At 32.1% G+C, this 23,983-nt stretch overlaps 1 pseudogene; it reads left to right on the top strand.

Annotated features, from left to right (window-relative positions):
* The first annotated feature begins 69 nt into the window (after positions 1-69).
* On the top strand, positions 70-23,473 carry LOC149556683 (2-succinylbenzoate--CoA ligase, chloroplastic/peroxisomal-like; annotated as a pseudogene).
* The last annotated feature ends 510 nt before the right edge of the window (positions 23,474-23,983 follow it).

Here is a 23,983-nt window from a genome sequence, read left to right as displayed (position 1 = left end):
ATCTTGCCTATTGCAGAATCTCTTATTTATCTGACAAGTCTGGAATGAGTTGCTTTGTGGAAAAGGAGTATGGGATTCCAAGCAAAGAATATGGGATTTGCATTAATGAGAGTGGGAGATGATGGGCGAGGAATATATGGCAGGGTCCCTTTATATTCTGCTTTTTCTGTGGAAAGATTGGGAAAAACTGTTTTCCTCTTTGTTTCTACCCGGGAAAAGGGATTGCAGGTTGCCTTGTGGGAAGCAACTTTCGACTTGTATGGACGTGGTCGGTTTGAAACTTTGAGGTGCATGATATGCTTTGTGGTTGCCATTGATCTTGACAATTGACAAGGTTCTTTTGTGATCACAAGGAATATCTTGTATGAAGTGTCATTTCTCTATTCATTTTGGGTTGTGATTGTGTGTAATATTATTGTTTTTATTAGTGGTGGGTCAAATTAGATAGATAGGTCTTGTCAATTATCAATTATTCGTTTCAACAAATTGTTCTATTCATATTAAAATGGGAAACAAACAAATGAATCATTTGGCTTCTTCAACTCCTCACTTTAAAAAAAGGTGAAGAATTAATTGAAAAATGTTTAAAAGATTGTCTGTCTTTGAAAAAGAGAATTTCAAATATCTTTATGAATCATGACAACTAAAAAAGAGATGAGATGTATTAGTTAATAAGCTTAAAGATTGTTATGCTTAAAAGAAAAAAGTTTACATTATAGTTTTTTTTTTAGCGTGACAAGTTTGGCCACAAAAAAGTCAGAAGAAAGCTAAATTAAACTATCTAATTGATTTTGTGCATTTGAAAACATATATTTCTTAAATGTTTTATGAGATATTTCAACATTATACATGTACATCATTATTTCTTAATTCTAAATGAATCATTTGGCTTCTTGAACTCCTTTAAGATAGTTGAAAAAAGTGAAGAAGTAATTGAAAAATGTTGAAAAGATTGTTAGTCTTTAAAAAAGAAAATTTCAAATATCTTTAGGAATCATGACAATTAAAAAAGAGATGTATTAGTTAATAAGTTTAAAGATTGTTAGTCTTCAAAGAAAAAAGTTTACATAATAGAAATTTTTATGAGAGCGACAAGTTTGGCCACAAAAAATAAGAAGAATGCTAAATTAAACTATCTAATTGATTTTTGCATTTAAAAACATATATTTATTATATATTTTATAAGATATTTCAACATTATGCATGTATATCATTATTTCTTAATTTTAACTAAGTTTTCAACAATTTTATTTTATTCAATAAATGAAATATATCTATTAATAATAAAAAGTTGACCACACTAAATAATAATGAGTACAAAGATCAAGACAATGAAAAAATGTGACGATTTTTTGAAGAAAAATGATTTAAAATGGAAGTTACAAAACAAACAACTCCATTAAACTTATTACTAAATATGAATAATAATTATTAAATAAGGACCCATTCATGGGCCTTTAAGGGTTAATCTTCTCCCCATTAATAATGAGCAACTTGAACTAGTATAAAGTTTAGGAGAGGGATGGCTAAAGGTAAACTTCCATGGGGCTTCCAAAGCAAAGTCGGGGAGGTGTGGTGTAGGGCCTAGGCTATGTAATTTTAGATGCTAAGGAAAATATTCCAATGTTAGGTGCAAAACAACTTTTAGATGGAACAAATAACATTACAAAATGTTTGATGATTATTTTTTGCTTTTTGGTTGGTAAATAAGTGTGAGGAAAAGAAGATTTCTTAGAGGGCGACTCCTAGATAGTGGTCAATGGGATAACTAAAGCTAAGATGGAGTCATAATTTTTGACAAATATATCAGAAGGATCATAAGGCTATTGGCAGAGTTCAAAGAGTTTAAAATCACTCATTTCCTAAGAGAGGGAAATATTATTTCTGACAGAACGACCAATGTGGATGCTTGCCTACATGATGGAGCTGAGATGATAAAGAATTTTAGGAGGTTAGATTTAAATTTCAATTAACATATGCAAGAAGTGTTTAGGGTACTAATGAATAGGAAGTGTTTGGGGTACTAATTTGTTTAGCACTAGGAAGTGAATAGGCGAAGGTTTGTAGAAGAATGATAGAGGAAGAGGAAACACACGTTGGTAAAGAAAGGGACAGTGGAGACGGTGGGAGAAATCATAGTAAATGAGACCAGGGAAGAGATGATGTATCACTAGGGGCTTAGTAATTGATTCTTGATGGTTGTTTGGTAGTAGCTCGATATGCCTATTTTTTGTAGTAGGGCTAGTATGTTAATATTTATGCTATTTTTTGTCGGTGGCCTCATGTTGAATTCTATTTTGGGGTAAGGGTTTTTTCTATGGCTGTAATGGAAGAGCTAATGGATTAATTTCGCTTAAACCTTTTTTTGCAATGCAAACTTCATTCCATGAATATGAATAAAAATACCACTTAGAAAAAAAAGAATACTTTGTCAATATGATTTATTTATTTATTTAGAAATTTGATATTATAATGCATTTTGAAGGCTCTAAGCACTAGGTTGGCATTTTCACATCCTATTTAAACATTATAAAATCTTATCAATGTTTCCAATTACATTAAAATAATAATTTTAAAAACTCCTTTGAACCTTATTTACACCTAAAAACACATGCTAACTATGCATAAACTTTAATTTATTGCAAACTAACTGATTTTTTTTTAAAGGCAAAAGTAGCAAGCCACTATATTATTATTAAAAAATTGATTCAAAAAAGTTAGCTAGGAAAGAAGTAAGAAAACCTAGCGTCATCCCAAATATTTACAACCAAAAAGATATATAGAGGTATAAAAGAGAGCAACCTAAGAAGCATAATATGACTACAATATGGAGTACTATCAACCTCCCATAATTACACCAACAAGTTACAATATGGAAAAGATACAAAACATATCATCCAAGACTCCAAATAACTATCACAACAAAAAACCAAAAACTTGATGTCACAAATCACTCTTCCATAACATCACACCCATGAGAATCACTACATGCCTTAGAAAAAACATGTATCTGAGTTTAGAACACCCATGTTCTGATCCACTTGGCAAATTTGTATCTTTGCATACACCAAAGTCACTACCCTAACCACAAGCACACTGAGAATTATCACAATCCCAACCAGCACATTTTTCCTCCTCCACATGCATTTTAGGAGACTAGCTAGACCCAACATGGTCTACAACAAGAGAAGGTTACAATGCTGATGGTGGCAAAGAAGACCAGACATTCCAATCACCAGCCTGAGAGTTTTGAGGGATCATAGTCGCCAATGTATTATCCTGACTACAAAGAGCATTTGAATTTTTTTTGCAAATCTATAAGAGCATATCCCAACTTTTTAATCCTTTCCTCAAATTGAAAATCAAGCGCACGAGCTGTTACCTGTAATGCCGATTTCATACAGGAAGGGTTTCGATTGTCCACAGCCTTTTTAAGTGCTTTGAAGATGATTCGACAATCATGTCTGTGAAGGAATTGTTCATGTGAAAAAAGACTCCCGACTAAAGCCATCCCACTCCAAAGGTCATAGTTTTGCATAGCAATCTTCAACTTGTTATCCTCAAAAGCTCTTCGCCAATTACATGTCTGATAGCCTTGTAGATTATAGGAGAATGAATAATGAACATCTTATCAAGCTCGGCATCATCCACATCACCTGGTCATGGAATTTTATTAGACTTTGGTGATATCCAAATCCAGTAGTTTTTTGGTAGCATAACATGATGTTTCTTCTGACAGGTATCATAGGGGCCAGCGACATTAATTTGTTTTGACATTTTGTTCACAATGACTGAATTGCAAACTCAACTATGAATAAGTAACCTTGCAGAAAACTTTTTGGATACTATGATCATGAGTGAATATGGAAAATCCCTATCCATATGAGCTTACTGCGAACTGGCGATACAAATTTATTATTACACCTAATAAGCCATGTGATCACTGCAAAACAAATGTCGATCCAAATGCCAACAATTTGTACTAACATACCCGCATAATATTGCTAGAATATTTCACACAAATTGATATCGACATTCAACTAGGAACCCTGATTGTGTCATAATTTTAATGTACTTGATGACAAGTGGCTTTATCAATATGAATTATTCTTTTAAGCTCATCATATTTTTCATTCAAAGGCAATGGATGTAAGGATGAAAAAGTTAGTCCATCACAGCCCAAATTTGATAGATAATCAACAACTCAATTACCTTCCCGAAATGTATGAGAAATGCAAATGTCTTGACAATCATCTAAAAGTCGCCAGACTTGATTAAGAATATAATTTAATTTCCAATAATATGACTTCCTCTAAATGCAAGCATTTATAATAACTAACAAATCTCCCTCAATGTATAGCATACAAAAATTACCTTGCTTGGCTAAAATAAGTCCCCCCAATAGAGCTTACGCTTCTGCCATGTACCATTGGGTAAAGGGGATGTAGTAATAGCAACTATTGATCCTTGAGAGTCCCGAATACATGCCCCCAAACCTGACATTTCTAGATTTCCTCTGGAAGCCTCATCAAAGTTCAACTTCCAAAAGCCCTCAGATGGAGAACACCAATGCACCTCTTGTCGAGGTATTGAAGAAGAAGATGGCTTGCTCATTTTCCAACCATTAGGAATAATTAGCTATCTCCATTCCTGAATCACTGTTGAGTCCCATGAAGTAACAATAGGGTTAACTTTGCAATTTCTCATACTCATATTAGTCACTTCTAATATTGCTCTCTCCATGCCTTCCAAAACTTTGTCAATGGAATTTACCTCTTTTTTGAAAATGCACTTATTTCTCTCCCACCATATAGCCCACACAACTAATCCCAGAATACACTTCCAAAGATTTGTAAACAACAATTTTGGATAAAGAACTGGTCAAGATTGAAAAATCTCCCATAAAGTGTTTTGCAAAAGGGTGCTATAATTTAATTTATTCAAAATGAAGCTCCAACATTGGCTAGCAAATGAACAAGAAACAAGAAGATGATCCATTACTCCTTCACATTCAATACAAAATAGGCAGTTAAAAGATGGGGTAATGTGCAATCTACTCAATCTATCACTAGTTAAAATTCTATGCTTTAGTGCTAACCATGCAAAACACCCAGCTTTTGGAAGTACAACATGGTTCCAACAAAAAGAAAATGCTTTGCATGGTATTTTATCTGTTCCATTTTGCTATAAAATTTTACATCCCTCTTTAACTGAGTATCTACCATCCTTAGCTGGAGCCCAAAGAATCTTATCTATGGACCCTGACATGAATATTTGAAGAGAAGCTAGGATATCTTTAAAAAATTATTTCTATTTCTACCTCATATAAAAAATAGAAATAATGACACATATACAAATCCTTTTATCACTACATAACGTAGCATATTTTACTACCATCGCAAGAATTTAATATAATTTTATACTTACAGGTACATACTATTTAGGCACTTATAAGTTTAAACTAACCAAATGATTGTTATTAGTCTTGCATTTCTAATTCTATTAACAAAGAATATCAATGACTTGAAGTTAACATATAGAGCTCATATTTGACTAGATGTTTGTGTCTTGCATACATAAATTGAGCACCTAAATTTAGTTTTTTCAATAAGGTTCACAAACTAACATTGTTAAGATTTGACATTTTTAATTACAAATAAAACATGTTTTTTTACAAGGGACCCAAAACCCCAACAATTTTACAAAATTATTTAAAGTTGTAAGTCCCAAAATGAAACAATATTCTAACCAATAGACACACCTAGAGCCACAACTAACAAAACCTAGCTAAAGCCTGCACTTAAACTAACATGATTTAGGAAACTAATAGTCTAACTAGACAAAAAACTAGAAAAGAGGCAACAATAAGATAGAAGAAGATAGATTAATTCTTCTACCTTATCCACTACTAAATGCTTTTGATCTTCTTTGTGACCTCTTTGATGTCTTTTTGTCTTACTAGGTCTCTTTCTTTTACTTCATCTTGGTGTTGGATTGGGTACATTTTCTAGGACCAACATCCGTCTCTTCCTTCTTATCTTCCTCTAGGTTAAGCACTAGCTTCCCCTCCTTACCCTGCTCTAAGCTACCCAACACCATGTTCATACACTCTATGGTAGCTTCAAGCAAACCCTGGGCACATCTAGTTAATAGATCTCTTGTCAAAATTTCCATTTTATCAAATTTTCTCTTCATTTCCTCAATCATCTCTAGATTCCCCTTCTGCTCAATGTCCTCCTTCTGCACTTTCTCTTCCTCTTTATTTTGTATCTCCTCAATTTTTGCTTCAAGAGATCTACATTTTGAGGGAATGGGATATCCACTTATCTAGTTTGAGTGAGTATTGGGAAGCTGCTTTTGTAGTTTGCAAAACACAATGAGGATGGTCGATGGCCATATCATTGATATCTTCCTTCATGACCTTAACAATGAACTCCTCCTCATTAACCACTTGTAGAATAGGAATCCTTTCCTTTCTCTTATCTTTATCCTTTGAGAAAGACTTGTCCCTTGTTTCATTTTTTTCAGGCCATGAGATAGGCCTTTAGTCTCCTTACCTTAAGCATCTTTCACAGAGATGAATAAATCATGCTCTACCAACTCATCATATTCAACAAGCCTAATGGATTCTCTTGGATCCTCATCATCCACAATCTATTGAGGGGTCTAACTTATTTTTCTTTGATTACCATTGGATAACTCATCTCGTCTTGAGTAGCTTGAGTTTCTTTTTCTTTTAATACTACAAGATAACTCATCTCATTGTGAACCGAACACAAAGAGGGAGGAGACACTGGGACATTACCACCCCCAAACAATCTTTCCACTTTCTCCTTCCCCTTAGTCACTTCATTATTTTCTTCATATTCAATTTCTTCCTCAGATTCTGAGACAAGCTCTCCATAATTTACCTTAGCCTTCTTCCTTTTAGTTTAACCAAGGGAGTCCATAACTAATTACCCTAAAATCCTTCTACCTATTGAGCGATCATTTTGCACGCTGTTGATGCCTAAAATTCTCATGAATCTCTCTCTTGAAAAGCTGATCAGTGAACAAATCCAAGGTTCCAGATGACTATTTTTCAACCTACTGGGTAGCTCAATCGAAGATAAATGTGAATATTCACAAGGAGACCTCTTCTTGTATCTACCAATTCTGCACAACTTTGATGAAATGTAACCACAAAACCAATGTAATTTTGTATTTTTAGTTTTATGATGAATTCAATTTCTAATCAACGCAACTCTATGAATTCCTATTTTTAATCAAACATTTTAAAATAAAATTATGAAGATACAGTAATGAGAGATTTAAAGCAAATTATTGAAAAGATAAATTCCTAATGGACATAAACCAAAGCAACAACATCTCTATGAATTAAATTATGAAAAGGACCTAATAGGAAACCATTGAAATTAGGAGCAATACTTCCTCAACTCCACTCATGCAATAATTGATGAGAACTTTATTGAAAATTGGAAAATGTTTCACAATACATCAAATTGTGCAGCCATGGAATGTGTGCACACATGAGACAAAATTCTATGTAAGAACAATGATGACCCTTTCTCCAATTCGTCACAATAACAAAATTTGTTAACATAAGACAAACACCATAACTAAAAGATCACAAAATTATCAAAAAAAAAAAACAAACTATTGGCTCCATTACTATTCATGAATGTGAAGTCATAAAAAATAACACACTCTGGCAAAATTTACTACACTCAGAATGAGAGCACTGATAGCATTTATTATTACATCAAAATATCAGCCTAGAGTACATATTACATCCATGTATTTATAAGAAACACTCTCCTTATTTTGTGTTAGGAGTGAGAACACTTCTAATGCAAATACTATGCTAAAAACTAATAAAATAAAGCTAATTATATACAAATTGACTCTCTAAATGATGCTAAGTAGGTCTCCATCATTGTTTATATCAATTATTGGGTACATGAACCTTTACATGACTTAAACCAATAAAAGGAGAAGAAGATAAGAAGAGAGAAACCATGAGATGATTTGGGAGTCATTGGAGCTTTGAAAAATGCAAGCTCGACCTTCTCTTGGCATTTCTAGGAGTTAAACTACCACCAAACACATTTTTGAGGCATGAAATTCTCAAAAAATGGAATTGTTAGTTAACTATCAGTGCCGCCGCAGTTGATCAAAACTATCGGTGCACCTTTGTGTTTCATACATCTTGTGAGAAACACACCTCTATATTTTGTGCAACTTATGAAAAGTGCACCTTTGTGATAAGTGCACCTCTGGGTGACAAGACCAAAATTGAAAGATTTTTTTAAGTCCATAATTTTCCAAAAGTGACAGAATTTTTCTAAGTCTACAATTTTCCAAAAGTGATAGAATCTAACTCTTGTCTAGTTCTTATCCAATCATCGATCTTATCTAGTTCTTCTCTTGTATAACATCTACCAATAGTTAGTATCTCTTACTTTCAAGTGCAAATCCATGAAGTTTGACTTCTTGGGAACTCCTTGTAACTTAAAAGTCATGGGTTTGAGTGTGATCTTAGCTGCTACAAAAGATGAGAAATCCATGGTAATCTTGAGGACCTTAGGGACCTCTATATGTTTTGGATATGTATGCTAGCATACCTTTAGATTTAGTGCACCTTCATACTAGCACATCTTCAAAGTTAATGCACCTTCAAAGTTAGTGCACCTTCATAATTAGCGCACCTTCAGAGTTAGCACACCTTCGCACTAGCAAGCCTTCACACTAGCACACCGTTGGGGAGTTGTGCAAGGTGCTCAATTCACAAAAAAATTAAAGTTCCCAGATTTGAAAATAATTTCTAGTTTTTTCTCAAATTACATCTAAGACCACTCTTATGAACTTATTCGTGATCTTTTTGATGATTTATGCCCTCTTTATGGTTGAACATTGTCATGGACTTGAGCTCCTTCTTCTTCTTCTATCTAAAATCACAAGGCACCTGTGTTGAATATGCACATGCAATACCATGGTAATGTTTTCTGCTATGGATGGTAAGGATGCCATGATGACCTTCTCAATGTTACATATATGTATGTCTAACATGATTTCTCCAGTAATGCTATTAACTACCTTCTCTATAGTTATGTAGTGATGGGCCAATGTCATTATTAACTCTGATGACTGGACAAACATTAGACGTGAAGCTGCATTCACCAACCCACTTCTAATCAAAGTTGATACCATTTTTGACCTCTCTCTGGGTTTTTGCATAGCACTAGAAATGTGTTCCAATCTATATGTCCTAGCCCAGTGTCATGAATCTCAGAATGTTTGTCCATGAAGGTAGACTTCTTTAGTGCACCTTAATACTTGAAAGCCACTGGCTTAGGAGCGATCTTAGATACCATGGAAGATGATGAGGATGCCTTTTTAACTTGCACAAAAGATAAATTTTAGTGTAACATCAGTAGAGGACTAAAAAGATGCTCAAATGACACTTAACAATGTGACTATACTGACCAAAAATTAACAGAATTGAAAGAAAATGACCTAAATGACAAGAAACTGACCTTATCATTATTCTTTAAATTTGATAATCAATAAGGATAATTCTATATATTTTTAATTAGAGGTAAAGAAGAGAAATAAATAAATTTAACAACATAAATTTGATCAAACCATAGTTGTTTAGTCCATTATTTTCTTTCAATTTCTAATATGGAAATTCAAGTACAAAGAGGTTTGAGATGAATATTGATTTTGTTTTCTAAATTTCTCCATTGTTTTTCCAAACATGTCAATTTCCCAACCAAGTTCCCTACTAACAAGATTAATCAAATTTCTCAAACATATTTCTTGATCCAAAATGAATACAATAGTACATTAATCAAATTACAGAAATTCAAACAAACATGAAGAGAAGAGTTCTTTTCAAATGAATTATGAGTTTCAAAGCCTACCTCAAATATACTGCTAAACTTTGAGATAATTTATGAATGCATATAAATCTAAACCCTTCCAAAATTTTAACAATTCTTTTTCTTTCAATTCTAAACTTTCTCCCCAAAAACCTATGTGTGCAAAATGAACTAAACATTCTATAATAAATAGCCCTAGCCTTATCTAGAGTTTCTGATCTCTAACTTTCTAAAAAGCCACCAATTTATTAACTCATAATTACTTTAATCTATTTACTCTTCTCATGCATCCTTAAAGCCCTTTTTAATTGAATTATTTAAAGAAAATGTTTTCTCCACTTTATTAATTAGTGCAAGCACTTTTTAAAGTAGAATTTGTTATTTAATTAATAATAATAGTTAAAGCCTATTATTTAAATGCAACTCTAATTTTATCATTATTAATTAAATAATTACAATAAATCAATATTAAGTCTTTAATATTTTAATTCTCTTTATCCAATTTTCCAATTTAGACTTCTAAATTAAGTCTTTTAATTAAATCATATATTTTATTAGTTTCTAATTAATTAAATATCATCATATTTTAATATTTTATTTTAAAATCAAATGATATTTAGTAATTATAATATCATAAGATTAATCCAAGCATCATGATTAAATCATAAATACCAAATTAATCACGTAGTCAACTCCACATAAAAACAACATTAGCAAAACTGACCAAAGTCAAAATCAAACAACCAACACAAAGAAAAAGTCATGGGTTTAAAAAGGGTAGGAAATCAAATACATATCCTCTTTCTCAAGATATGTAATTACACTTTGGTTTCAATTGGACATGAATATTATCTCCCCATTCTTACCATTGAGTCATTACAATAGGGCATGCTCATTCTAGTGATTTAGAGAAGTCGATGCCTAGTACATGCAACCTACATAAAAGATGAGCATGTACATGTGCATATATATCTATGTTAAATAAATAATGATGAGGAGTAGTGCATCGTGTAGACCCTAACTTGTAGATGACTATGACTCTCCCTCAACCATATCAGATGCATCAAACATAAATGCAAAATAGACACACAAACCATACACATACAAGTATGAGATAAGTACAATAATGAATCACGAGTACAAATAACATCAGAATCCAATATAAAAAAATCGACATCATGAAAGAAATTACATTTACTAAGAGCAATTAAAACATCATTAATACAAAAGTAATCATTATCATCAAGTAACACATGAAATATATCAACTAAGTAATCAATTTGGAAATATAATCAAATCATGAAGTAATGTCATATAACTATAAATCAAGTATCTCCTAAACTAACACATGCTTGAAAATAGTCCTAAAAGAGTTCAAAATAAGATCAAAAAATGAAACTACGGGTGAGCACTTTACACCTCTAAGAGAAAGCATATGCTTAGTGGTTGAGGGTTTGTCAATTGAGGGAAATATTAGATTATTGGGGCTTTATAAGGAGTGTATATGTGAAGCATTATATGAGATGTGTAGATTCATTCTTGAACATATGAGCACGATGCATTAAAGGGCTTTATGCTTCATAAGTAAGCATTATAATTTTGTAAGTGTATATCTTTCTTTGTGGATGATTAGCAAGATGGAGTATTGATGAAGGGTGCTCCACTTAATACCATAAACACATAAAAAAAACAAAGAATTAATAATAATTTGCGAGAATAAAATATGAACATCTTATTATTGCTGCAAACGTAAAATTATAAAATTCAGAATCATGATATGCTAACCCACATGGGCGCCTTCATTACAATAGTCTGCAAGACAAAGCTGCAAACTATCACCTAGAGTTGTCTTATATGATGTATGTGCATTTCTTAAGTAGGCAATTTTATTCCACCTGAGAAGTTTCTAGACACTCAAACTTAATACCTAAGGCCGCTAGACCCTAAAAATACATATAGAGTCAACCAAATACAATTTTGATATTTATTTTGGAAGTTTTGTTCGACCCAACTTCAAAAGGCCATAACTCTCAAACCGTTGCTATGATTGGCTATTATAACCACTTTTTAGAATTTGCAAGCCCCCATCTGTTGAGTTTTTGGACCTCATCTGGGTACATTTAGGCATTCAACAATGAGCCTAAATTTTTTATACCAAAATTGTACACCAAAAATCCATAATAAATCCATGAATACTCATGATATGACACTAGACCTCAATTCGTAGGCTGTTATATCCAAGATGAATATCCACCTCTAAAATTAGGACATTCTGAGCTCGTATGACTGGCTTACTAAGTAGCAAGCCTCTAGAAAAAAAATTTGCACTAAGACAACTGTTATTCAAGAAACAAAAAAGAAATATTTTTGGGTGATGCAAGATTGCTCTTACACCCAGGATGCTCTTGCATCAGACACCTAGGGTAATTTGAGAAGTGACCCCGTCATGTCTTAGGTGTTTAGAGGAAAACCAAGATGGTTAACCTCCTCCCTTGCTAGCCATGATGAATCTTCCATTGACCTTCCTTTCTATTTGACCAGGTATTCTTCATAAGTTATGTTCCTTTTACTTTTTTTGACATGACTATCCAGTATCTCCTTAATCTTCTTGGTAGCCAAACTAGCTGTTGGAATTCTCCACTACATTTCTACAACTTCATCTCCATCTCCTCCTTCATAATACTCTATCAAATTTGAAATGTTAAATATTGACCAGTGAAATATTCAATTCAATAGGCAACCCCACTTCATAGGCATTTCTAGAATTATGCCTTTTCACTAGCTTGCATGGTCCAAACTTCTTCATTTTCAACTTATTATATGTACCCATTGAAAAATTCTCCTTTCTCAAATGAAACATGACTTCATCTCCAATCTAAAATTCCTTATACCTCCTCTCATATCTGCCTTTGCTTTATACTACATATTTATCTTCATAACACGCTTCCTCACCTCCTCATGGATATTCTTCAAATGTTCAACAAATTCTTCTGTATGTAGTGCCTGCCCCTAGTTTACATTTTTATTATTATTGCTAAACTCTTTTAGGCTAGTTTATGCTTGATGATTAGTAGCATTATCTTTCATATTATCAGATAAATTGTTTCATATTCAGTTGATTTTATGATGTGACTACTTGGTACTATTTACTTCTTGTATGCATAATTATACCTTGATGATGATTATTATAGTAATTTTAGTTATTTGATGATGTTAATTAGATGGATTATTATACGTGTTCTCTTATGGATACTTACCCCATACTGCATGTGTATGTTTTCTTTATGTATGATGTTTCTGATGTGGTTAAGGAAGGGAGTCGTAGTCACCTGCTAGTCGGGATCTACACGATGCACCACTTCATGCCATGGCTTGTTCAGCTCTGATTACGATGCACTAACCTTTGAGCCCATTTGTCCTAGAAAATTAGGACAAGTATATGTGATGATTACCCTTCTAAACTCGTCGTAAGAAGTAAATTTGTGATTATAACCTTTGAGTTTGACCTTGTATGTGGTACTTTATGATGGGTTTTCGTATTTTATTTTATGGGTCTTTAGTGATTTTTCTATTAATTAATTCAAATTAAAAGATTAATTAATGATTTAATTTAATGGAAAATTATTATGATTATGTCAATATTTAATTAATTGGAAGTTAATAAAATAAAAATAATTAAATTTAAAGATAAAAATTATAAGTTTAATTTTAGAGCATAACAATATTTATTTATTTTTATAATAATATATTTAGGAGATCATTTTTATATAAATGCTAAATATTAGTATTACTTAAGTTAATAGATATTTTATCAATTAACACTTCGAAAATAAATTAAAGAATGGAAAAGATATTAATTTATTAAAGAGTTTTAAAATTGCATAAAGTATGCATGAGATTAACATATAATAAATTAATTAAAAAGAGAAAGCAAATAAATTTAATAAAAATATTTTATATTGCCAAAAGCATGCATGAAAATATAAAAGAAAAGATAATAAAGAGTTAAAGGGTGGTGATCAAGGAGTTCCCTTAGATGATCACAAAATTAGTGCCCCGAATTTAGGAGAGAACTCCTTATCAACAATTGAGGGTTCATTTTTGAGGGACCATAAATTTTGGAGAAGGAATTTTCAAAGAGAAGGTTTTGAGAGAAGAAATTTCTCTCACAAATCTTTTGGGTGTTTGTGATTTTAGCATCAGAACCAAGTAGATTATTGTGTTTTGATTCACCCAATTAATTATATTATTTAAATATTCCTATCTTCTTCGTGACTGTGAATTGTTTCTCCAAATTCCATTGTGACAAATCTTTCAATATTGTAATTTGGAATTACTAGTATGCATGTGGGTTTCTTCTATATACATGAAAGATTAAAATATCATTAGAATCCTCTTTCATTAGATTTAAAATAAAAAATTAGAAAGGGAAGGGTTTGAATGAAATGGAAATTCTAGATTTAAAATTCAACTGGTTTGTCGTATTTTCCTATTAGAGTATTGTTGAAATTTTTATTCTATATATATATATATATATATATATATATATATATATATATATATATATATATAGTGACGTTGATGGATTGTTTTAAACAAAATTTATTTAAAACAAAATCCAAAAAAAAAATTTTAAAGGAAAAAATAATTAATTAAATTATATTTGGGAGGGGGGGAGGCAGACTCCACGCCCCACCTCCCAACCCCTGCGGCTTTAATGCCGTAGCTACTGCTCGCAATAGTGCTATGACAAAAACAATTAATAATTACTGCGGTCATAACATGAATATGGTAGTAGCCGTAGGCATTATAGCTGGCAGCCTGCAAAAGGGCTGCATGGCAGCTGCCTGTAAAGGGCAGTCGTCGGGCCTTAATTGCTTGCCATTGCTTTTTAAAAAAAATTATTTATTATTATTATTTTATTAAATTTAAATTATTAATTTTTAATTTCATTAATATTTAGTAATTTGATTTAAATGATTAATTATTAATTTTATTAATATTTATTAAATTAATAAATGATTAATGAATGTTAATATAGTTAATTTATCTAATTATTAATTAATTTAATTAATAAATGGAAGTTATTTAATAGAGTTTTAGATTGATTTTATTATTATTAATAATGATATTGACTTTAATAAATCTGTAATTATTTTATTGGAAGATCAATAATTATTATTTTAATAATTTAAATAAATAATTACCCTTAAATTATTTTGGAATAATTGACTTAAAATGGAATAGGGGTAATTGTGCATCTTATTCAAATATAAGAATTGGGTTATATAGTTAAGGGTTAAAATGCAAATCTTTTATACTTGAAAATTTACATTGAAAACAAAAACTGAAGCCTTATTGTTAACTCAACTATGTGTTTTCAAAATCAAACCAAACTATAAAACTACTCTGTTATTTGTATGTTGTTTATGCTTTGGGTTTGGGTTGACTAAAGTGTTGACCAATCTTAGGATGTTACCGGAGGCTTGGGAGTTTATGTTTGTGATGTCATGATGATGTTTTGATCTCGATCTTTTATACTCAACCATGGTAATGTGTCTGGTATGCTCTATGATGTGTGTTGATCTATTGCTTGTTATTGCTTTGCAGTGTTCTTTTGTGAAACTAAGGTGAATGGTGTGACCTATTTGATATAACCTTTGAGTCTTTGATAAGTTGTATATGGATTGCTTTTCAGTCGCTTTTATAGGACTAAGGTGTTTGTATGATTTTCTCTTGGTAATGTCATGGTATGACATATTCGACTTGACCTTTTTGGAGTCTTCAATCAGTTATTTTTGGGATGATTTCTAGTTGCTTGTAGAGAATTGATGTGTTATTGTGAATTATCTTTTGATGCTTTCCAATCACTTGTATAGGACTAAGGTGATATACTATGATTCTTTGATTTGTAATTTTATGAGTTTATGGTAGGTTATCTATATGTAATCTCAGGAAGTGGCTTGCAATGGAGGCTGGGGCCCTAAGTGGCTACCAGGGTAACCCATTGTAAGTTGTTTAATAAGTGAAAAAACTACACTAATGAGAGAAAAATGAACCTAATAAGAGTCTTTGTATGTTCTTGCCCATGCATCGAGTGCTAGTACTAGTTAGGATGGGACACTAGTATATTTGAGCTCATTTTTCGACCATTATTGGTGGAAATTTTGACCCAGGTTGGTCAAAATTTGGACCAACCAATTGGCCAAATTTTTTTGCGCCAAAATTTTGACCATTAATACACTGGTTGGTTGAAATTTCAACCAATCTATTGGTCGAAAACCTTCCAAAGCCATGGTGTAAGTTCTACCAGGTAGTGGTCAAAATTTTGACCAATGATGGTACAAAACACCCAGGTTTTGGTCAAAATTTTGACCAATGAAGGTAGAAATTTTGACTAATGAAGGTAGAAAACACCTAGGCATTGGTCTAAATTTCGACCAATGAAGGTAGAAATTTCAACCAATGAAGGTAGAAAGTTTGACTAATGAGGGTAGAAATTTTGACTAATGAAGGTAGAAAACACATACCTAGGCGTTGGTCAAAATTTTAACCAATGAAGGTAGAAATTTTGACCAACGCATGGGTGTAATTTTTATTAGGCATTCTATAAAATAGTTCACATGCCTTGTGTATGATATGAAATTTTGCATGCATCCTACACTCGTTCATTTGGCTGACTGATGATGGATTACGAAGAGTGCTCTGAAATGATGATGCTAAAAAACACACACAATCAAATCCAAAACAAACTTGCATTACAAATGGATTGTGTAAATCTGATATTGTTAATTTAGCACGCATGTCTACCAGGACAATCACAACTTAAACATGTTTAAGTTGTGATTGTCCTGGTAGACATGCGTGCTAAATTAACAATATCAGATTTACACAATCCATTTGTAATGCAAGTTTGTTTTGGATTTGATTGTGTGTGTTTTTTAGCATCATCATTTCAGATCACTCTTCGTAATCCATCATCAGCCAAATGGATTGTGGAAATCTGATATTGTTAATTTAGCATGCATGTCTACCAGGACAATCACAACTTAAACATGTTTAAGTTATGATTGTCCTGGTAGACATGCATGCTAAATTAACAATATCAAATTTCCACAATCCATTTGTAATGCAAGTTCATTTTGGATTTGATTGTGTGTATTTTTTAGCATCATCGTTTCAGATCACTCTTTGTAATCCATCATCAACCAGATGAGAGAGTGCAGGATGCATGCAAAATGTCATATCATATGCAAGGTATGTGAACTATTCTAAAGAATGCCTAAAAAACACTGACAGTAACTAATCAAATTGTCTTAAACACTGATAATAACTAATATGCTTCATTAATATGCCCGATTCAATAAGTGAACTTGAAAACTATGCACAACAAGTTATATGCTAAAAGAAAATCATTTAGGAGATACAAAATATGGGGAGAGTGGGATAATCCCTATCTGACACTTGCTCCAGAGTATGAAGTTGTACAGATTGAAGTATTTGGGAATTTTTTTTTTCAGAAACAAGTAACTTGTATAGTAAATTGAAAGAATCTTTGAGAAAACACCTAACCAAACCGTTCAAATTATTTTCCAGTGCAATTTCTCTTGCAAACATTAAACATTATTTCATGAGATCAATTAAAAAATGTCAAATGCATTTGAGGTACAGAACATGATCAAAAAACCAAAGAATTGACAAGGATATGTTGATGTAATAATTTACACTAAGCTCTTTTCTTTATGCTTATCCAAATAAGTTTTATAATAGGCAGCTAAAATACATATGTGCTTCCTTAATTGAAAGCATTAGGTATCACCACAGCTACTTCAAGTGCACCATTTGCCTTTGTAATCCTTCTAGTTGTAAGATAAGGTAAATCATTTCCATGGCTAAAAAGGTGGTAATGATGTCTACAAATAACAAATTGGAAATACTGTTGTTTAGGTTCTAGACCTCCAAGCGTGCCTTGGCTAATTCTAGTTCCAAATGTGATATGGCCTTCTTTGCTCCTTGATACTGCTTAATAGCAACACTTATCCTTTGCTGTATGTTTCTAAGCCGTTCAACTAAGTTTTCAAGTTCCTTTTCAATACTCGCAATAGCTTCCACAGAAACACTAGAAGCTTTTATGGATGTTCCCATTTTACCACCCTATGGTTTTTTGCTGCCACCATTCATTGTACCAGACTTCTCAAAAACTACACCATCCAATGTGACCACACGTCTGAACTATTTGTTTGGACCATAGGCAATTCGAGTGGCCTAACAGAACACAATAAATAAAATTAAAAAGATTAAACAGACAAGTTTATGGAAATATACAAAATATTTAAGAAAGAGGTGCTGAAAATGACATTTATTATTGTCATCAGGAGATATATGAAATTACAATATGCATAATTTGGTAGTGGCATCCAAATGCATGGACCTTGAAATTTTTTTTCTATAATAAATGTAAAACTAACCTCAATTTTATAACTAGTTGATCTTTTCTTACAAATCCAACAAATAAAATGAATGCTATACTAGAATAAGGGGCAAAGAAGGAGAACAATTAAAAAATAATTAAAGAATGCAATCTACCTAGTCCAAATCTTTTGCTACAATAGTGTTTCCTAGTGCAGCATAAAATGCCAATTTAATGAGCTCATCCTGAACAGTTACTAAGTCAAATAAGTGTGGCACACCTTCTGGTGTTCTAACTTTCTCCTTTATTCTTTGAAGATGGTTCTCTTGCTTCTCCTAAATAAAATAACAAAACAAAATGATAAGTTATTATACTTTCTTCAGTTTTTCTCTGAGTTTGAGGGACAATAGGGACAAAACAAAAGATCTCAAGGAAAGACATGAGCATTATTAATAAAATATATACCAATTATTTTTCAAAAATTAAAAATTAAAAAAGCAAAAATTTAACTTTTGGTAAACAATATGATTTAAAGAAGCTGAAATTACATTGACAATCAATTGATGCAATGATCGACAATATATATCTGTAGTATAATATTTACATTATTCATCAAAAGATACAAAATATAATCTTACAAATGTCCACTAAAAATACCTTGACATACCCACTGCTCAAACCCCTAGACCCACCTAGCTCCTACAAGGGAATCTCAACTAACCTTGCATGTGCAACTCACCCCTCAACCTCCTATCATTCTACTGTACTGTAGTGGTCTTGACTCATCCTTCAATGCATAGTATACACATCTCTATTCTCCTAGAAGTAAGCCTTTATATTATTCATTTATGCAGTCTGGAGGCCCATAAGCATGAAAATTTAGGTTCATGGTATTTTAGATCTTTCTACATCCCTTTGAATGCTATTTTTAAAAATTTGTGTAGTTCACAGTCCATAGGTACATCTTGCTCACAGTCTGGGAGAAGAAATTTGTATTCTAAGAATCTTTTTATGACGAGTACTGAATATTTTATATTACTTTATTTGTAAAGTTGATATAAGAGGAGTAGAATATAATTGTGCTCTCAAAAGCCAACATTATAAAATTTGTAAAGATTAAAGAAAATTATTTATGATATAAGGTAGTTAAAGTCCCCTTAATGGGAGAAAAAGGGAGGGTTACAATTTAGGACTTGTTCTAACCATTCAAGAGATCGTGGCTGTTAAAATATAGGCTCCAAATCTGTTAGGGCATTCTTGTTTGTCTTTCCATTCATTCTAATCAAAAGAGTCATTTAAATAGTATAAAAAGAAGCTCTAGCTAGGACAACTTATTACTATTACATTAGATGCTACAATCACATTGAGAAGGGCAAGCCAAATGGCGAGGGACACCAACTGCAACATCTATGTTTACTAGATGTTTGAAATACCTGAGAATCTTGGTTAGAAAGATCAATGTAGACTATATCAACATTTAAATGGAACTAGAGAATCCTTGCTAGCAGTGGAAGATGACATGCAACACCAATATACAAATCATATAAGCACAATGCTTAGTAAGATTGTACAGTAAAAAAATCCTAACCCATTTTATTGGTCAAAACTTGAATATGTGGAACTTAGTACCATGTTCAAGAAACAAGCACCTTAAGCATGCAAAATAATTTCATTATGAAACCATTACCAAAGGAAAAATATAACAATTAAATCCAAAGAAGTTTGCTGCAAAGTTAAAATGAAAACTTATCTTACTTCTTTGGGCTTGTAGGAGGAGTAAGGGGGATCTCATGCATATGACATAGAAAAATATATAACATAGCATTAAAAGTAGGCCTTTTTGAAGGTTTGAACTATAGACATTCACCAATCATCTTCTACAACTCTCTTGGGATGCCCACACCAACTACACTGGCATATTATGGTGGTTGCCTCTGTGCCTCAACAACAGCCTTGTAGATCTCTTCTGAACTTAATCCTGCCCACCTGTAGAAAGAACCTAGTCACTCGTGCAACACAATTATCCAAACTCAAGGCTACTATGGTCAATATGAAAAGCATTTCAAAATTAAGACCTAAAACAACCAATGACTAAAACAATAATGCAACAGCTTACAAAATTGCTCTAGTGCACATTTCAACCAATAAAAGCAAGTAATTGTCAATCAAGAGTACCATAGCAAAAGATGCAGTTTGCAATATTTCCTAATAAAAGCAAGTATAATTGTCAATCGAGAGTTTATTTCCTAATTATTTGGCTAGTCATTTCTTATGCATTGTAATTGGTAATTTCCCATCAGTTGCCATCTAGTATATACCAACAAGTGGTCATCTTAACTACCATTGGCCTACTATGTATTGAATCATTAATTCATAGTTGAGGACTCATGGCCGACTAGTAGACTAACAAATGAATATTGTAATCATTGCATATTAGTTAATAATAAAGAATAACAAAGACTAATAATGGTGTATCTGTCAAGTACTATTATAAACATATAATTAAATTGTTTTTGTAATTCCATTTGCTTCAGTAGTTGCTTCTCACAACACATGTCCTAGTTTAGCAAATAAAAAATTTGTCAATTTAAAAAATAGTATGAAGAGTACAACCACCCTTAAATTTCACATACTAAGGAAACATTAGGCTTGGAAAAAGTAAGTCAACTTTGACTACTTAACACTAGCCTAGGAATCAAGCCTTAATGTGTGATGTTTAAGCTGTCAACTACATAAAATAATGTAAGAATTATTTTCATGATGGCTCCATATTATAGAATCTGGAAAATTCTCATTTTTTCTTCCTCATATCATGTTTGACAGGTTTATCTTCACACTTCTCCACTATGCCACATTGGTGGAATCTCTTTGTTGTTGGCCATTGTATTGGCAGGAGGATGCCATATCTTTATACCCAAGTTTGAATTTAGCTTCTGCTCTATTTGCAATACAAAGATACTCTATATCATCGATGATCACTATACCAACTATGCTTACTAATATAGTTACACTTTGCATCAATTTGAGGTATGCTAATAATTCCTTTTACTTGCGTAACTAAATTCTCTTACTAAAAACATAAAAATGAAAATGTTTTATTCAGACAATTCCAAAGTTCAAACTCTCTTGGAAAAACATGGTTTCTTTTGTTTGTCAAAACCTAGTAGAAATTAGAGGTTTTATCAATATGTAGTAAAGCTGTAGTAGGAAGAGATGTAGTCATTGGTAATCTTTTGGAAAATGTGGCTGCACACAAGTTAGAACCAAAACCCAAGTGTTGAGCAGAAGGAACATTTGCCGAGAAAAGATTTTCCATGGAATAGAAATGTTAACTATATTGTCAATAGGAAGATCAAATACTAACCACATATATCACTATAATGTTTTGTAATTGAAAAATTGCTTTGTATGTTTGTTGCTTTTGTAAAAATATAATGTTTGTAAAGGCTAAAAATGAACTTGTGAGAATAAATCTAATTTGGACACTGGTAATTGTCTATCCCTCATGCTTCTGCAATAGAAGAAAGAAAGGAGAATCAACGCTATTCTTTTCAAGTCTTGAGAAGATAATTAATGGAGCTGGAAGCCTGTCACCAAAACTTATCAATAAAGTCACTGAATTTTTTCCAAGAGCTCAGATCTTTTCAGCTTATGGTTAGTTTACAGTCTACTTTAATAATAGGAAAGGGAGATGCCATAATCATTGAAAACTCTCCCATTTAATGATTTCTATTAACCTTTATGTCATGTTATTTTCTTTCATATAGTTGCATTCATTTACCTATTTCATATTACTTCCTAAGAAGACCTAATTCTACTTCTTTTTCTAAACTCTTGTTTGTTATTATTTAAAAAAAGGTATGACAGAGGCCTGTTCCTTAATGACTTTCACTCTTGCCCATGATCCAATCATTTGACAAGGCAGTTTTACCAAAATATAGGATTATTCCATGGATCCATCTGATCAGAATAATTTTCAAGACTGCTGAATAGGAGTTTGTGTGGGAAAGCCTACTCCTCATGTGGAAATATAGATAGAACATAGTGATGAATTTCTTGAAGTTAATAACTTATACAATGTGGGGACTATAATGACAAGAGGCCAACATGTGATACTGAAGTATTGGGGCCAAAATGATTCAACCACAATAGCATTGAGTGAAAATGGATGGCTAAATACAATGGATCTTGGATGGATTGATGAAGAGGGTAGATTATGGCTTCTTGGCCGATCTAAAGACATGATTAAAAGTTTTGGAGAAAATGTTTATCCTTCTGAGGTGAGTGTTTCTCTTATAGCTCAATGCCAACTTATAATAACATCATTTGTTGTAAAATTGCACCCATAAAATCATCTTGTTCTATTGTGGTAGTTAATTCTATTATTGGTTTGGATATCTTCACCTCTGCTCAATTACTTTTGGCACTTTTTAAAGTCTCCCATATAGAAAAACTTAAGTTGTTTCAAATGAAGGCACTTCAACTTTAGTTGTTGAGCATAATTTTCATTGATGGTCAAGATGATACTCATCTATTTCATATATGCCAGTAAATAGTTTTCTACCATCATAGGTGGAGAAGATCTTATTACAACATCCAAGGATTTTGGTAGCTGTCATTATCAAAATCCCAAATCCAAAGTTTATTGAAATTGTTAATGCATGCATCCAGCTAAGGGACGATTGGCACTGGGAACATTAGAATTTTGCAATGCTGAACTATGTAGCTATGAATGAGCACAAAAAATTGTCCCCAATGCTACTATGATTGTTTTGTAAATAGCAAGGACTTTCTAGGTACGCCTCTCCTATCAAACTATTTAAAAATTGTAGATTAAGTGGATATATTCTTTATAACATAGCCTCATATGTTGGAAAATCTTCAATGGAGACAAAATCAACAAGATTGTATCTAGAATCAATTGTGTATGTTTTGTAATTAATATTTTAGATCATTTTCAAGAATTTATTATTGGGTTTTCTTCCCACACCGTAAAAATGGAAAGAAATGGTTTGTGCTTTGTATAAACAAGTTTAAGTTGCCAATGATGTTCTTCCCACAGAAAGAGCCATTTCCAAGAACCACAACAAGAAAAGTGAAGAGAGATGCACTGAAGAGAGAAATTATTTTGAGACTTCAACCCTGTTCAGAATTGACAGTAGCTAGAAGTAGCTTGTAGAATACAATATTGCTCTTAATTTTTGATGAACTCTCTTTTGTTCATTTTTGTGTGTTATGAATAAAATAGAAGACAAAATTCCCAAATAAATTAGACTATTAACTTTTCTAATTGAACAGCTAAATCTGAGATGATTTAGGGTCCACCTGGATTTGAATAAGGGAAGCTTGTATGATATATGTTTTTAGAAAATCATCGTAATTGGAGTGTTTCAAGTTGGATATAGTTGATTTGACTAAATACCAAGAATAGGGGCTAGTAGGTCAAATTTTTTTTTTTGTTGTGTTAAAAGCTTAGTATGCTTGAGCAAGAGAATAATATGATATAGGTTGCAAAAGCACACTGAATAAGTAATATCATTTTTGGTAGAAGTCAGTCATAGGATCGTTGGAATAAAGCATATATTCATCATGAAAATCATGGCATGGGTTACATCTCCCTGAAGCTTGCCCACAACATCCAATGATTGTAGACATTATTCTCTTTTTTCACTCAACTATCAAATTGAAG

Source organism: Cupressus sempervirens, chromosome 5, assembly GCF_028749045.1.
Source record: "Cupressus sempervirens isolate cs-2001-9-10 chromosome 5, ASM2874904v1, whole genome shotgun sequence".
Lineage (NCBI taxonomy): Eukaryota > Viridiplantae > Streptophyta > Pinopsida > Cupressales > Cupressaceae > Cupressus > Cupressus sempervirens.
The sequence above is the reverse complement of the archived record's forward strand: the minus strand, read 5'-3'. Positions and strand labels throughout refer to the sequence as shown.